This window comes from Canis lupus, chromosome 28, assembly GCF_048164855.1.
Source record: "Canis lupus baileyi chromosome 28, mCanLup2.hap1, whole genome shotgun sequence".
NCBI classification, from domain to species: domain Eukaryota; kingdom Metazoa; phylum Chordata; class Mammalia; order Carnivora; family Canidae; genus Canis; species Canis lupus.
This window is the reverse complement of record NC_132865.1, coordinates 40,157,282-40,173,201: the sequence shown is the minus strand read 5'-3', so window position 1 is coordinate 40,173,201 and position 15,920 is coordinate 40,157,282. Positions and strand designations below refer to the sequence as shown.

The window sequence follows — 15,920 nt, the reverse complement described above, 5'->3', positions numbered from 1 at the left end:
GAAGGATAAAACACAGTAAGAAAGTCACTAAGGTGTGAAATAACTACAGCTAGGCGGTACTAAACAAAAAGACAACATAGAAAATGTGATTTGTAAAGGCTAAAATGTCCTGCAAAGGCAGAGCTATCCCCTATCACAACCATGAGGTAGAATTCTTCCCACCCTGTTTTCGGGTTTCTTCCACCACAGTGGAAGACCCTGAGTACATGTGTTGTGTGTGTAGAAATCACCAGATACCTGCGGGAGCCAAAATAAAAGGAATGTTGGATAAATAGTATACAGTCTTGAGAATTTTTTTCTGAAGATAGTCCCGGGAGACATAAGGTGGGACGTTGGCTGACTTTTCCCTGAAGTGACCAGTACTGAGAACACTGCTCAGTGAACAAGATAAACTCAATAACCATTTATTCCATAGGCACTCTTACTGAGTTAATAACTGCAAACATTGCCAGAAGGTGAATCTGTAATCAAATCAAGGGACTACCCATATCTTACCATATAGAACTATACTTAGGAGAAAACACCATCAGATCTCCCACCTCCAAAGAAAAGTAAATAGAAAAAAAAAAACAAAAACACTAAAAACCAAGTCCAGATTATAATATTGTCAAATAGAAACAACAAGTCAAAATCTAAATAGAAGACAGGAACAATGCATATGGTTGTATTCTTTGATAATGTGACACACACAAAGAACTAGGAACTTGGTTTTCAGTTTATTTTAACATTGTTATGCCCTTTTGATAATACAATGATGAGGCAATTGAGCGACTAAACAAAATAGATCCTCATACATAGACTAGATGACTTAGAATTGTTAATTTAATTTTAAGTAGGGAAATTTTGTTCTTAATTTTATAACAATGTAACATGAAAAAAAAATTACTTGTGAGAAAACCGTATTTCCCCAAGCTTCAAAAGAACAAATATATGAAGGAAGGTGGAGGTAATCTCAGCCATATCACTGTGGGCAGCTGTATTAGTCAGGTTACTGGAGACTACACCGCAGAATACATAAAACTCAGAATTGCAATGGCTTAGTATAGCAAATACTTATTTCTCATTGACATCACAACCTTAAGTAGGCCAGAGACGATTGTCCCTTACAGGCAACTATTTCTTTTCCTCACGTGCTTCATCTCAAAGTGTTTTTGTTCCAGCTGTGAAGACCTAAAACAGAGTATATGTGAATTTATATCCACTTCAAATGGGCTTATTCTGAAAGTAACACACATCCCTTCTGCTCATATCCTATTGGCCCAAGGCCTGAACCTAAATGCAAAACAATCTGGGAAATGTAAGAAAACACTAGGGAATCCTGGATCATTTTCCCTGCTGCAGTACCAATCCAGAAAAATTGAGCTTAATTTTTCCATTTGACTGGAAATATAATTAGCAATAAGAAGTTTCCATAATGGAATTATTTATTTTCTTGTGCTAGTTTCTTAAGAATGTTTTTTTCTCTGGACATCTGGGTGGCTCAGCGGCTGACCCTCTGCCTTTGGCTCAGGTCATGATCCTGGGGTCCTGGGTTTAAGTCCCGCATCAGGCTCCTTTCAGGGAGCCTGCTTCTCCCTCTGCCTGTGTCTCTGCCTCTCTCTCTGTGTGTCTCATGAATAAATAAGTAAAATCTTAAAAAAAAATGTTTTTTCTTTTTTTTTCACAAAGTGACCTTTGAAATAATATTTTTAGTCATGTGTGTAATTATATATAAAATATATATGCTATACATAAACATATTCCATAAATGCACATGCAATATATTGAAATGTAAAGATAAAAAGTAGAATGAAAAAATCCACAATTCTAGGTTGACTCATTTATTTAATTTATTTGAAAACCTGAAGGCTTTTGTGGAAATACAATTCTATTTTTAAAGTTACAAGTCCACAGCTTATTGAAGGATTGGTCCTAGGGCAATTGAATTACTATGAATAAGGCCAAGTTTGGGGGCTTGTTTATTGTTTTTATTTAATCTTAATTTTAATATTACACGCATAATTTAACATAGTCAATATGTGTTTTCCAAAATTATTATACTTGACATTTTACATTTAGATGCCTCAATAAAATATACTGCTGACAATTACATGAACTATTTTATTCTATGATGATGTATTTTAAAATAATACTTATAGGGACACCTGGGTGGCTTAGCGGTTGAGCATCTGCCTTCGGCTCAGGTCCCACATGGGGATCCCTGCATGGAGCCTGCTTCTCCCTCTGCCTGTGTCTCTGCCTGTGTCTCTGCCTCTCTCTCTGTGTCTCTCATGAATAAATAAATAAAATCTTAAAAAAAAAAAAAAGTGGGATGCCTGGGTGGCTCAGCCATTGAGCCTCTGCCTTTGGCTCAGAGTGTGATCATGGGATCTGGGATCGAGTCCTGCATCACGCTCCCTGCAAGGAGCCTGCTTCTCCCTCTACCTGTGTGTCTGACTCTCTCTCTGTATCTCATGAATAAATAAATAAATCTTTAAAAAAATAAAAAAATAATAAAAATAAAAAATAAAGTAATATTTATAGTTCTTATATTAATGCTTATCATTTAATCACAACCATTAATGCAATCGAAATTTGTTTTATTCAAAATATCTTCCAACTGAACAAATTTTTATCCATCCACTATTTGCAATTTATACATGTTTGTAATGTTAACCAAAATACACAAAGTGGTAAATTAAATTTCTTAAGCCAGAATATTTTACATATTAAAATACATTTTAAATATGTGGATATTTTAATGTTTGCAGTATCCATATCAGTCACATATTCTGAATTTTTAAAAGGTCTAGTTTCTTATTGCAAAATTTGTCCCTATCAAATATAAAATTATTTTGGCATGATCTTTTCTGATTTAATAACTTTTACTGCTTGAAATACTTTAGCTCCATAAATGTAAGAACACGTACTTTTAATTCATAAACTTCTGTTGAGTGCTCCATATGAGATTATTGTGTTGCAAAGCAAATGTTCATTACCTCTCTTGAGAATCAATTTCTTCCAGTAGATAAAATTCAGGAAGAACTAAAACAATTATTTGATGATCATCTTTTTCCCCTGTGATTCCACTTGAGGGAAAGATTGGGCTGCTTATTTGGCAATGTCAGAACCTACTTAGACGTTCTGTATTTGTTCACGTAATTACACAGTTGCAAGAGACCACACACTACATTGAATTGATATTAGATCTTTATTTTCATGTTATTATCATGAATGCTGTTTTTATTAAAAGATAGAATAATTCTGTAATTCCAGCAGAGCACAAATAGCCTGTTTGTTTATTAGAATTTGACTCTTCTTTACCCACGAGGGATCCTATCCTCTGAAACTCTGTACATGTTTACCAGGCCAAGAGGGAGTGCCGAGACAGTAAAATTCAAAAACCATCAGGGTGGACCATGCATGCCCCGGCGGGGACGGTCTATGCCCAGTTTCTGTCAAGCACCGAGAAAAAAGATGTGATAGGGAAATCAGGAAGAATCGTATACAAATAATTGAGAGAAAGACCAAGACAGAGGCAGAGAGTACGTCCGACGGTTCTATAAGGCTGCTTCACGGCCGTCACTCTAGAGCGTCCGCAAACTCCGACGCGTCCCCGCATCCGCAAGGCCGGTGCGACCGCGGAGAGCCAGGCTGCGGCGGGGAAGCGTGGCCCAGGCTGTGCGCTCCCCCCGCAGCCCCGAGCCCGCGCGCCGGGGAGGGGGGGGGCGGCCTCCTCCAGGGATGGACGCGGCCAAGGCGGCCTCCCTCAGGGCTGCCGTCGGTTAGAGCGTCGAGAGCCGTTTCAGCTTGTAACGGGCGCTGCCCTTCCCTGTCTGCCCCTCCCCAGCTCTTGCGGCTCCGTTGGCTTCTCGCGTACCTAGACGGTCAGTAGGGGGTTCGCGGCTCGGTCCCGGTCCCCGCTAACCGTATGCATAGGACGTTTATATCACATAGTTCGAGATCCTTCAGCTCAAAAAAATCACAATGTTCTACCTAATCAGTATCTGGTATTGACTTGATTGCCTTTGAAAGTCTCTTGATTGTCTTTAAAGTGTAGAATATTAATTTTGATTCTAAATTCATAGCTCATTGTAATGCTTTAATAGAAATTACTGGGGTAAAAGTCTGGTTGACTGGGCGAACTGGCCTATTATGAAGACGGATGTACTAGAAAATCAGGGCATTTCGGGGCCCCTGGGCGGCCCCGGGGAGGGGGGGCTTGCGGGGGGCTCTCAGCTCTTCAGAAACTTTGCCTCTCCCTCCCCTCTGCCCTTCTCTCACTCTCGCTCACTCACTCTCTCAAATAAATAAATGAAATCTTCAAAAAAAAAAATAGTACATTTCTTTATATATCACTGTTTTTTTCTTTTTAATATTGCGAAATTGTTTATTTTCTCTGGTTGTAGGAAGTTGGTTTCTTACGGTGTGATCTGGGATTGTCTGTGGTCATCACTAAATTCTTGAGTAACATCACTGAGTCAGTGAACTCATACAGTATTTTCCCTCTTAGACATAAGGCTGAGCTTAGCGTTCTTAGAGTAATATAAATCCACAAATCATGCAGATATATCTATCTTTTTAAGTATATAAACTCTTCTACAGCTTATATCTTCACTTTCTGTGATATAATTGCAATGCTAAAACTTTACAAACAAAAGCAAAATAGATACTATTAATTTTTTTTTTTTTTTTTTTTTGTGGGGCACCTGGGTGTGCTCAGTAGGTTAAGCATCTGCCTTTGGCTCAGGCCATGATCCCAAGTCTGGTGCCAGGCTCCCTGCTCAGTAGGGGAGCCTGCTTTTCTCTTTCCCTTTGCTTGCTGCTCACCTGCTTGTGCTCTCTCTCTTTCTGTGTGAAATAAATAAGATCTTTTAAAAATCATAATTATGATATTTCCTTGTTGGCTAGTTGGTATAGTCTGAGTTCTATTTTAAGCCATCCATATACATTATTTCCTTTCTTTCCACAGTCCTGTGAGGTGGGCTTAGAGATAAAGAAAGTGGTGTTGTTCCTACATTACAAACATAGGAAGTAGAAGAGCAGGGGTAAAATCAGGCTTTTGGACAAAATAGCCTCTGCTCCAATCACTGCGGCACATGCTCCAAATCCAAATGTTCATTGAATGAAACAAGCACATCAAGGACATTGTCAGTAAGTGGTAAAAGGGAAATATCAGACTACTCTTGCCTATAAAAAAATGACTGGTAAATCTACAGTAAGCTTTAGTTTAAAAATTATTAATTAATAAGAATTAAGCTCTATCTAGTGTGCTTAAATGACATGAGTTAATTCACTATATTTGCATTCATATTAATATAAAATTAAAAACATCACACATTTTATATATTAGATCTTTATACCTATTTTTAAAATCTGTAAAACTATAGCTGCTCACAATAGTAAATAAGATACTAACACTATAAATTACTAATGAGTTGTTAAAATTTTAGAATTTGAATACTACAGTATGCCATGTTTTATTTTTTTTATTTTTATTTTTTTTTTAATTTTTATTTATTTATGATAGTCACAGAGAGAGAGAGAGGTCCAGAGACAGGCAGAGGGAGAAGCAGGTTCCATGCACCGGGAGCCCGACATGGGATTCGATCCCGGGTCTCCAGGATCGCGCCCTGGGCCAAAGGCAGGGACCAAACCGCTGCGCCACCCAGGGATCCCGTATGCCATGTTTTAAATAATCATGTGGTCATTACTCTATTCATTACATGGATTTCAAGTACCACAGAGCTGGAAGGTAGACAAAATCATCTTCACAGTCTGATGAGGAAGACTGAACACCTAAAGAAAATGTCCATATGTACCTATAGAAAAACATGCATGATTGTAATGAATAGTGTAAAAGAGAAATCTCTTAACTGGTTTTATAATAAGGATGTCTTAGGAAACAAACTTAAGATAAAATCTTAAGGAAAATCAGGATTATTCAATAAAAAAAGGGAGGTGGAAAAGGGAAGTATCATGGATAAGGTTATATTGACGGAAATATTTCAAAATTAAGAAATTGCAAGAAATACTTGTGGCTATATCATTATAAGAAAAATTGTAGATTAGTGGTGGGAGGGACATATTTTAAAATAAAGCTATTTCTGGTCACATCAAGAAGTCTGGCAGTGAGAAGCCATTGGATAATCTGCAAGATGAGGAATGGCACAAATTCAATGTACTTTTTATAGTGATCATCTGAATGCTCTCTACGTGCCTTTGAGGGAAGCTAGACATCAGACTGCTGGTGAGGCGGGGAATTATAGCAATGGGAAAAAGCAGTTAAATCTGAGAAGTTTAGAACTGATAAGGCTCAGTAATTGGACCTCTGGTTAGGAATAAAATATTGTCAAGTCTTAGTTTTAATATGAAACAAAGTTTGACTGTGCCACCGTTTTGTTGTCACTAAAATAAAAAGGCAGATAATTATGTTTGGGAAAGATCATAAATTCTGTGGGAGTCTCTGAAGAAGAAAGACAGTAGGGCTGAATGAGTGGTCCAAAAAATAATGGCTGAAAACTTCTCAAACTAAGTGAATGATACAGACCAACAGATCTAAAAAGCTTAGTGAAACTTGTACTGAATATTCCTAAAGAAATCCATGCACAGACACATCCTAAAGAAATCCATGCACAGACACACCATATTAAACTTCTGAAAAAGCAAGACAAGAAAAAATCTTGAAAACAGGCAAAGATGAGTGATATATTACTTATTGGGAAATAACAATTTGAATAAAAGAGAATCTTCATCTGAGGCCATGGAGGCCAGAAAGAAGTACACGCTCTTTTTACAATAGCAAAGGAGAAAAATTATTTTTTTATTTATTTATGATAGTCACAGAGAGAGAGAGAGAGAGGCAGAGACATAGGCAGAGGGGGAGAAGCAGGCTCCATGCACCGGGAGCCCGACGTGGGATTCGATCCCGGGTCTCCAGGATCGCACCCTGGGCCAAAGGCAGGCGCCAAACCACTGCGCCACCCAGGGATCCCCAAAGGAGAAAAATTATTAAACATAAGTGCTTTACCTGGTGAAATTATTCATCAGGAACAAAGGGAATACAAGAAGAAAAAAATGAGGGAATTTGTTACTAATAAAATGACTATGAAAGATTGGGTAAAGCAAGAACTTCAAATACAAAGGAAATGACTAAAAATACGAAAAATTAGCAAGGATTACAGTGAAAGAAAGAACAGGTTTTGTTTGTGTTTACCTTTTGACTCCATTTATCTATTTTCTCCCACCTTCTACCTTCACCCCTACCTCTGGAAACCACCAATCTGTTCTCAGCACCTATGATAGTTGCTTTTATTCTTTTTCACTCCATATAAATGAAATCATACAGTATTTGTCTTTCTCTGCCAAACTTATTTCACTTAGCATAATATGTTATTGCAAAGGACAAAATTTCATTCTTTTTTATGGCTAAAGAATATTCCATTATATTCTTGGAATATACATATATATACATAATTTTGATATCTGATTTATCTTTCTATTGATATCAATAGAAGTTTTTTTTTTCCTCTTAAGTTCTAATTTTCTTGGTTCCTCACAGAGGGTGATTTTTTTTTTCATTGTACTCTCACTTAGTCTATTCTGTTTGGAGACTCCGGTCCAATTTGGATCTTTTTATTTTAGCAGGTGCTCATTATGTTTAGGTTCACTCTGTAGTCCAAGCCTTCTTCTGTGGTTTGTGGTTTGGAAAACAACTTAATTTTCAGAAAATTTCTGATTTTGTTTGGTCTGCTTGTATTATCTGGTGCTGTTTAGTCTTCCACTGGTCCCTCTGGCACTACCTGCAGAACAGGAGTTTCCCAAGGAAAGATAGATGAATTGTTGCAATGGAGAATGAGAGCCTTGGACATAGAAAAATGGAGTCCCTTCTCCATGGGTATTTGTAGTTCTTCTGTTTATGAGTATCTGGGAGTATTTCCCAGGCCAAGCTGCCTTCTGTGATGGGATTCTTCATCCTGGCTCCAGGATCACGCCCTGAGCCAAAGGCAGGCGCCAAACCGCTGCACCACCCAGGGATCCCGATTCTTTACAGTTTTTAATGACTTTATTTTAGAGAAGTTTTAGGTTTATAACAAAATTGGGAGGAAGATATAGAGGTTTCCTTTATGTCTTTTAACCCCATATGCATTGCATACTCCATCATCAACATCACTCAATAGACTGTACATATGTTATAATGATGAACCTATATTGACATATCATAATCACCCACAATATAGTTTATTGTTTACTCTTGGTGTTGTACATTTTATAAGTTTATACAAATGTATAATGAATGTATGCATCATTATAATATCATACAGAATATTCCTACTGCCCTAAAAATCCTCTTTGCTTCATCTATTCATCTTTCCTCCCCTCAACCTCTGGCAACTACTCAACTTTATATTATTTTCTATAAGCTTTGCTATTTCTGGAATGTAACTGAGTTGGAACCATACAGTACTCAGCTTTTCAAATTGGCTTCTTTCACTTAGTGATTTACATTTAAGGTTCCTCCATGTCTTTTGATGGCTTGATAGTTCATTTCTTTTTAGTGCTAAATAATGTTCCATTGTCGGATATAACATAGATTATTTTTCCATTCAGCTACCAAAAGACATTTTGATTACTAAATGTTTGAATTTTTCTTTTAATTACACTTATGCACATTCACACCACTAGTAGTGCTCCAGCTTGGATTTTAATACAAGGAACCCCATTCTCTTAACTATACAACATACTGCCTCATCCTGGGATGTATGAATTTAGGGCCTTGGTAACAGTTTCTTATTTTTTTTCCTCTTCTTTATATTATTTCAAATATTTATTGCAGTTAATTCTACTTTTATATCTCTTTATCTTTCATAGGTTAGCAGAATGAGATATTCTAGATTGAATATAAGCATAATGAGATGATGTTGTATGGATTTGGAAAGTCTAATTTGTAAGTAACAGTCCTCATGATACTTATTAGATATGCAATAGTCAGATTTCTAAAATGACTGTAAAAGAGGAATTTGACATCTTTCCACATCAGTTGAGAAATTTCACTCTTTAAAAATTAATCTACAGTAGTCAGTGTTTCTCTTTTACTTCTCTTTCCCTTCTTTTTGGCACTCTTTCCCGTCTTTTTTTTCCCTTGAAACAAACATTTCTTTAACTATTATCATCATCCCAGAATAATTCTAAATGCTTGTATGGGAAGTAAATATTAAGAATAAATTCTATTTGTCTTTCTCTGACTAATTTCACTTAGGATAATATTGTCTAACTCCATCCATATTATTGTAAATGGCAGGATTTCATTATTTTTATAGCTGAGTAATATTCCATTATATTAAAACAAATGAATAATTGGTGGAAAAAAGGAGAGGAAACCAAGAAACAGACTCTTAACCATAGAGAACAAACTGATGGCTACCAGAAGGGAGATGGGTGGAGGGATGGGTTAAATAGGTGGTAGGGATTAAGGAGGACGCTTATGATGAGCACTGCGTTTGAATTTGAAAGTGTTGAATCACTAAATTCTATACCTGAATCTAATATTACACTGTATGCTAACTAATTGGAATTTCAATAAAAACTAAAAAAAAAAAAAAAAAAAAAGGAAGAAATCCTAGCTTCCCAAAGCTTTGAATTTTTATGTAGGCAAAAATAATACTCAAGTACATATCAAATTTTTTGTTTTATTTTTATAAAAAGTAAATTAAGGAAATGAAAACAGGAACTTGAGTTCGAGATGTCAAAATCTTTTGGAGTATGGTAAAGTGAGCAGATCCTAGAAGAATATATAAAATTTAATTTATACATTAATTTTTTCAAATTTGCTTTAAGTACCAATTATTGAACTAGTTAGCAGAGTCTAACTGCTAAAGACTAGACATACAATCATGAAAACATAGTAAGGTCACAGTTTAATGATAAAAGTAATCCTCTCAAAAAATAGGCAAAATGGAGTAGTACTAGTGCTGTTTGGCTAAGATGTATTGACTGAATATGGTCAGAGGATATGCATAGTTGGTCCACAGGTGAATTAGCAAATATTAAATATTTTTCCATAAAGCTACCCAGTGTCTGTTGCTACTATATCTGAGCCTATGATCCTTGTAGGTTTTGTGAAAACATCAAGGGTATGGATATTAACGTTGTTTTGGGAGATAAAGCAAATCACATCTTCACTAGCAGGAGTTGGATATGGAGATGTGCTGCCTAGATCTTCTTTGCTGAAGCCCAGTTCTTCAGAACTGCTGGGAGTGCTGTTTGTAGACAATCTTCAGGGCCAGCCTTTTCTAGACTGTTTGAGATACAGAGAACTGCCTTGTCCAATGACTGATGACTGACGACTTGAAAGACCTGGCCTTCTAGCTCAATGAAGAGCAGCCCCAAGTCCAGGTCTACTCATGGAGTTACACTCAGTTTAACTTATCCTCTACCCAATCTGGCTGCTTCCTTTCTTCCCTTTTGATCCCAAGGAAATTCTTTAATAAATTCCTTGCCTGCTAGACTCCAAGTTGGAATATCACTCTATGGATTTTGGAGTTAGGAAGAGGACAATAAGACAGTCAAAAGGCAGCTGTAATCTAGTCTCACATACAATGGGAGTTTTGTTTTGCTTTGCTTTCCTTTCCTTTGATTTGTTATTAAGAAAATTTAACTAGTATCCTTGTGCAAGATTAATTAAGTTTAGAAATAATCAATGGCAAACAATGCAAAATATGGAAACATGAGATGATGAAAACCTGGGAAAGTCATAGCAAAAGTAATCAATAAAAGAAGACATATACGAAAAGGATGACTATACTTGATTTTAAATAAAGGAGGAGAAGATTTTAAAGATTCTAAATTCACATGCTAAGAAAAAAGAGAGAGAGTATTGTCTCTCTGACAGAAAAAAAAATAACAAAGGAAGTGAAAATCTTATAGTCAAGGGAATTATTAAAAAAAATATATATATATATATGGAGAGAGTGGTATATGCTCAGAAGTATTTCACTTTCAAGCATATAGAATCAAAAAGTTTGGACATGGATAGTTTGAAGAAGTTTAGATGTCATATAGATTAATGTTTCTCAATAGCATCAGAATTTCCTCAGTTGTTAGCAGAAAAATGTAGACTGTTGATTCTACTTTGAAAGCTACTTAAAAAGAAAAGTTACCCTAGAATCCTTGTGTTAAAGAAAGTTTGAGAATCACTGCTGAAAAAAATTGAAAAACACATGTTGTGCCTGTCCTTGAAACTGTCTAGTATCCTTGTTCTAAGTTTCTCATAAAGTACACAAATTAAATTTGCAGATAGAGCCTATTATATTTAAATCAGTTCCTTATAAAAATGGTTAACTAGGGAGCAGGAGAATTGGAGCGTTTGTAATGAGACCATTAGAATCAGTTGGCCACCTTGGTGGAAGGTGAATAGGTCATTAACTTGAAAAACAGAAAAATAAAAGAGAGAGAAGAACATTTTGAGCTTAAGAAATCAGTTATTGAGGAAATCTATGTCTAGACTGACAAAACTGTTTATCCCATTAAGGGAAACATGCATATTATAAATTGAGAGACTTCCCCTGCCTCTTTTCCAGGAGACTACTAACATGAAAATGAAATGATACTTATAAATTTTAGAAAAGTTCTATAATATTTTGGTTGAAAAAAGCAAAGATTAACATAAAAGTAATGGCTACCAGAAGTATTATTAGAAAAAAATAAACTAAAAATATAAGAAGGAAATAAATGAAACTGAAGACTCTTGCTTATTTTAAAATTCTGGCTCCCCAAAATATCACCAAAGCAACTTTGGAAAGATAGTATTGAGGATAAGGTGCTAGTAGTATGTCAGAGTGAAGGGCAAAGTTGAGATATATAAATATGACTTTAGTGTGAGTTATAGTGAGTCTTAAAATATAGGGATGTAATTAGGATTCACACAATATAGTGAAGATTCAATGGGTCCTTTTAAGATGTCCCTAGAAATTAGGGCACCTGAGTGTCTCTGTCGGTTAAGCCTCTGTCTCTTGATCTCAGCTCAGGCCTTGATCTTAGGGTTGTGAGTTTAAGCCCTCTACTGGATTCCATGCTTAGTGTGAAGCCTACTTGAAAAGAAAGAAATTCCTAGAATGAACAATAACATTGTTTGCAATGTTTATCTTCTGTGTTAAGTATTTCCTGGAATACTAAAGTTACATTGGTGAAGGCAATGGAATAATAAAGTCATGTTAATATAGAGTAGACAATAGAATAGTTTACAAATGGGTTTAGTTTCCATAATGCATAAGAATTTGTAAGCTGGAATTCACCAAACGTTCAATAACTCACTTTGTTGATAGGGAATGATATGTGAATAGAATAGCATTGTGAATTAGCTAGAATAGAGAAAATGGTCAGATTAAGAATACATAATCCAGTAGGATTTATTGTGAATTTAAAACTGTATCCGAGGCTATGTTGAAGTGGAGCTAATAGTTCGAAAGATAAAACACATTGGACAATTAAAGAGATGACAACTAAGGCTACAGCAATTTATATTTTTTAATGAAAAACATCTAAAAGAAAAAGAAGTGGCCCTGATTATATAGAAGTAGGTAGTCAAAGGTGTCATCCAGATGAGAGTCATAACAAATGATGGAGACTGGGTTTATCTTGCAATATATAGAGGCATGAGTGCCTTTTGTAGTTAACCATTCCCTGAAACAAAAAAAAGGGGGGGGAGGTGAGGGGACTTATCAACTTTGCTATTTTCTGAAAACACAGGGATCAGGTAAAGTTCACTGTTAGTATACAGTGTGCTTATAAGCAAGAGAAGCAAAATATCAATATTTTGCAATCACTATCTTGAAAGCCAAGTAATTTAGTAAATAATAAACTGTGGCAATCAGAAAGCTGAATTCTGGTGCTGACTGCAAAATGTAATAATATTCTGAAATCAGAAGCAGAGATGATAGATCTAACTGAATTTAGGTTTGCTAAATGGCAATGTTCAGTAGCTTGACAAAGAATGGCCATGAAACAATATTAGCCCCTGCATAACAACAAAAAATATAAATTAAATTGTTTTTAAAAAGTCAAAGAGACAGAAGCATTGAATAAAGAAAAATTTTGGAGAAAAAGAAGTGTACATGCTGGGAAATTATAGAGCATCATTAACATTGTCTCAGATACAGACCAGAAAAGCAGGTTCCCTATTCATTTTTAAATGGATTTATAAACTCTTATTAGTACAGGAAGTATCTCACACAGATTCATAAGATGCGCTGCAGCCTGACAATTGAATACGGAACTGATTTCTTACATTTAATTTGTAAACATTAAGTAGATAAATACAACAAAATTAAATCCTTCATCTCACCTCCTTTGGATACCAGTTATTCTTCCATAAATTGATAGACTATGTACAATAATAAGTGCTGGGGAACACTATAACTGTCTGCAGTTAGAATTGAAACAGACAGATGAGATTATCTCAGCAAAAGTAGAAGAAAGCTTTAATAAACAATGGAAATAATTCTCTACGACAGCTCTCTCCTAGAACTAAAATGCCTCCTTCATTAGGCAGGTTGATTTTAACAGTGGTCAATTCCTATAATTGTATATCATTCTTCCTATTACTGTACCATTGTGTGAATACATCTCAACTCTATTCATCACTTAACTGGTGATAGGCACTTGAATACTTGAAAGTTTGGGGCAATCATAAATAGCACCACTATGAACATTCTCACATGTGTTTTAGTAAACATATATATATCAGTTTCTGTTGGGTATTTACCTAGGAATGGAATTTCTGTTAGATTAGAGAGTATATTCAGCTCTTGTAGATACTGCCAGCCAGTTTTCTAAAACATGTTACCAACTTACACTCCCACCTGTGGTAAATGAGACTTCAATCCAATCTACATGCTGCAGGATTGGAAGAGTTTATAGTATAAAATTTAAGAGAAAGAAAAGAACATTTCCCAGAGAACTTAATTTTTAGTTCTGTGCATTATCTGAATATGACTTTATGTTATCTTCTGAGGGGGAAGAATGTGCCTGTGATTTTGTATGAGACAGACCCTCTGTAATACCCTTTCCATATGTTTTCACAGGATTGTGCTCTCTGAAATAGCCCTTGCACTTAAAAAAATTTACATTTCATTTTTAAACTTTCAAAAACACACTGAAATACATTATAACGTGTGATTTTCAAAACAGGTGTTGATGTGCCCAGAGCTACAGAATAAATAGTGTGAAGGACTTCCAGAATAGCAACACAGTCATCACTAGCTAAGACAAGTTCTGTAGATACAGACACGTTGCCAGAACAATTGCTTGATAGTCCATAGAGTATGTGAGCTTTACAATAATATGAGAGGGCAATAATTCCAATACTCAAGAAGTAGATCATACCTTGAAAAAAGAGGCAGTAAAAAATAAATAAATAAATAAGTAAGTAAATAAATAAATAAATAAATAGAAAAGAGAGGCAGTGACTAAAAAAAAAAAAAGAATAACAAAATAGGCCTATAAAAAATTAAAAATCACCAAGAACAATGACATAGATTATCCTGGCCAGTTTAAACACTACATACACTTTTGAACAATAAAAATAATTTTTAAAGAATTTATTTGGATTTCAGATAAAAGTTATTTTTACCTGGCAGAAAAAAAAGTATAGATACTGATATATTTTTAGTTCTGAAAGCTTTTGTAAAATGAGAGCAATTTACTTTTTTTCTGATTAAAACCTAGTTCCATAAAGAAGTGTGAATTATTTAATCGTTTAGCCATCCATAGCTTTTGTAGTACCCTTGAGAACTATTTTTTCAAGACTAAATTACCTTAGATACAGATATTTTTCTGTTATCACTTATCTTAAAAGGAAAAATTTATTTCTTTAGTTCTTTTTTCTTAAGGGACAGTTGACAATTGTGTATAAGAATCCCAAAGCTAATATATAAATCAAAATGGTGCCTGAAAGGACGTTGTGTGAGATGCTTCAGTGACTTGGAATATTGATATCGTGGATCTAAGGTTTTAAAAATCTATAATGAGCTGCAACATTTAAGCACTAAGTAGTTTATGATTGTTTAGAAGTCACAGAGGTACTTCTGGATATTTAATGACTGACAATTCAGAAACAGAATCTATAGAGAGAAAAGTCTTAATATGTATATTTTTATCATTCATTGATAAAGAACCAACTGAAAAGCATTGTGCTGGTTCATCCTTTAACTTGCTTTTTAAAAATTCAATGAATATTGGGGCACCTGGGTGGCTCATCAGTTAAATGATTTCAGCTCAGGTCATGATCTAGGGGGTTGTGTATTCAAACCCTGCCTCAGGCTCTGCACTGTGAAGCCTGCTTGGGATTGTCTCTCTCCCTCTGCCTCTTATCCCCCTGGCCCCCTCTCTCTCTCTTACTAAAAAAAAAAAAAAAAAAAAAAAAGAAAAAGAAAAAAAAAAAGAAAAATTTTATTGAACATCTGCCAAAAATGCTAGGAATAATTAGAGGAACTCCACAACCTGGATTCTCTGAAGAGGTGGTTCTCTACCAGCTGCTACAGCTGCTAGATGTTTCTAGTAAAAACAGTGTCCTGGGACTTTAAATAATCTTGAAAGCCTAGGTCAACCCAGGAGTCTTAAATGACTGTGGTTCCTATTGTGAACCCCAAACACCAAAGAATGCCAGAAATGGATGAGGACAGTAGTCTGAAATAAGATTATAGGATCTAAAAAAAAAAAAAAAAAAAAAAGGTTATAGGATCTTCACATCCAATCTCACAGCCTTCACCCTAAATCTGCACCAGACCAGTTAATGCTGTTAGGATTTCTGAGATATATTCTAAAACAATTGGTCTCACAGTATTCAATATATTTCCAGACCTAAAAGTAGGCATTAAATTTATTATTTTTTATTTTGATAGAACACATATGTTGATTGGTGAATTTATAAATGCTTCATGGAA

General features: G+C 35.3%; 1 long non-coding RNA gene across 1 annotated transcript in view; it reads left to right on the top strand.

The window, feature by feature from the left end:
- The first annotated feature begins 3,670 nt into the window (after nucleotides 1-3,670).
- LOC140620025 (uncharacterized) overlaps nucleotides 3,671-15,920 on the top strand; it is a 70,183-nt gene continuing 57,933 nt past the window's right edge. The window contains exons 1-2 of the long non-coding RNA XR_012019772.1: nucleotides 3,671-3,866; nucleotides 8,851-8,926. This is a non-coding gene — a long non-coding RNA (uncharacterized lncRNA). The remainder of the gene's footprint in view (nucleotides 3,867-8,850; nucleotides 8,927-15,920) is intronic.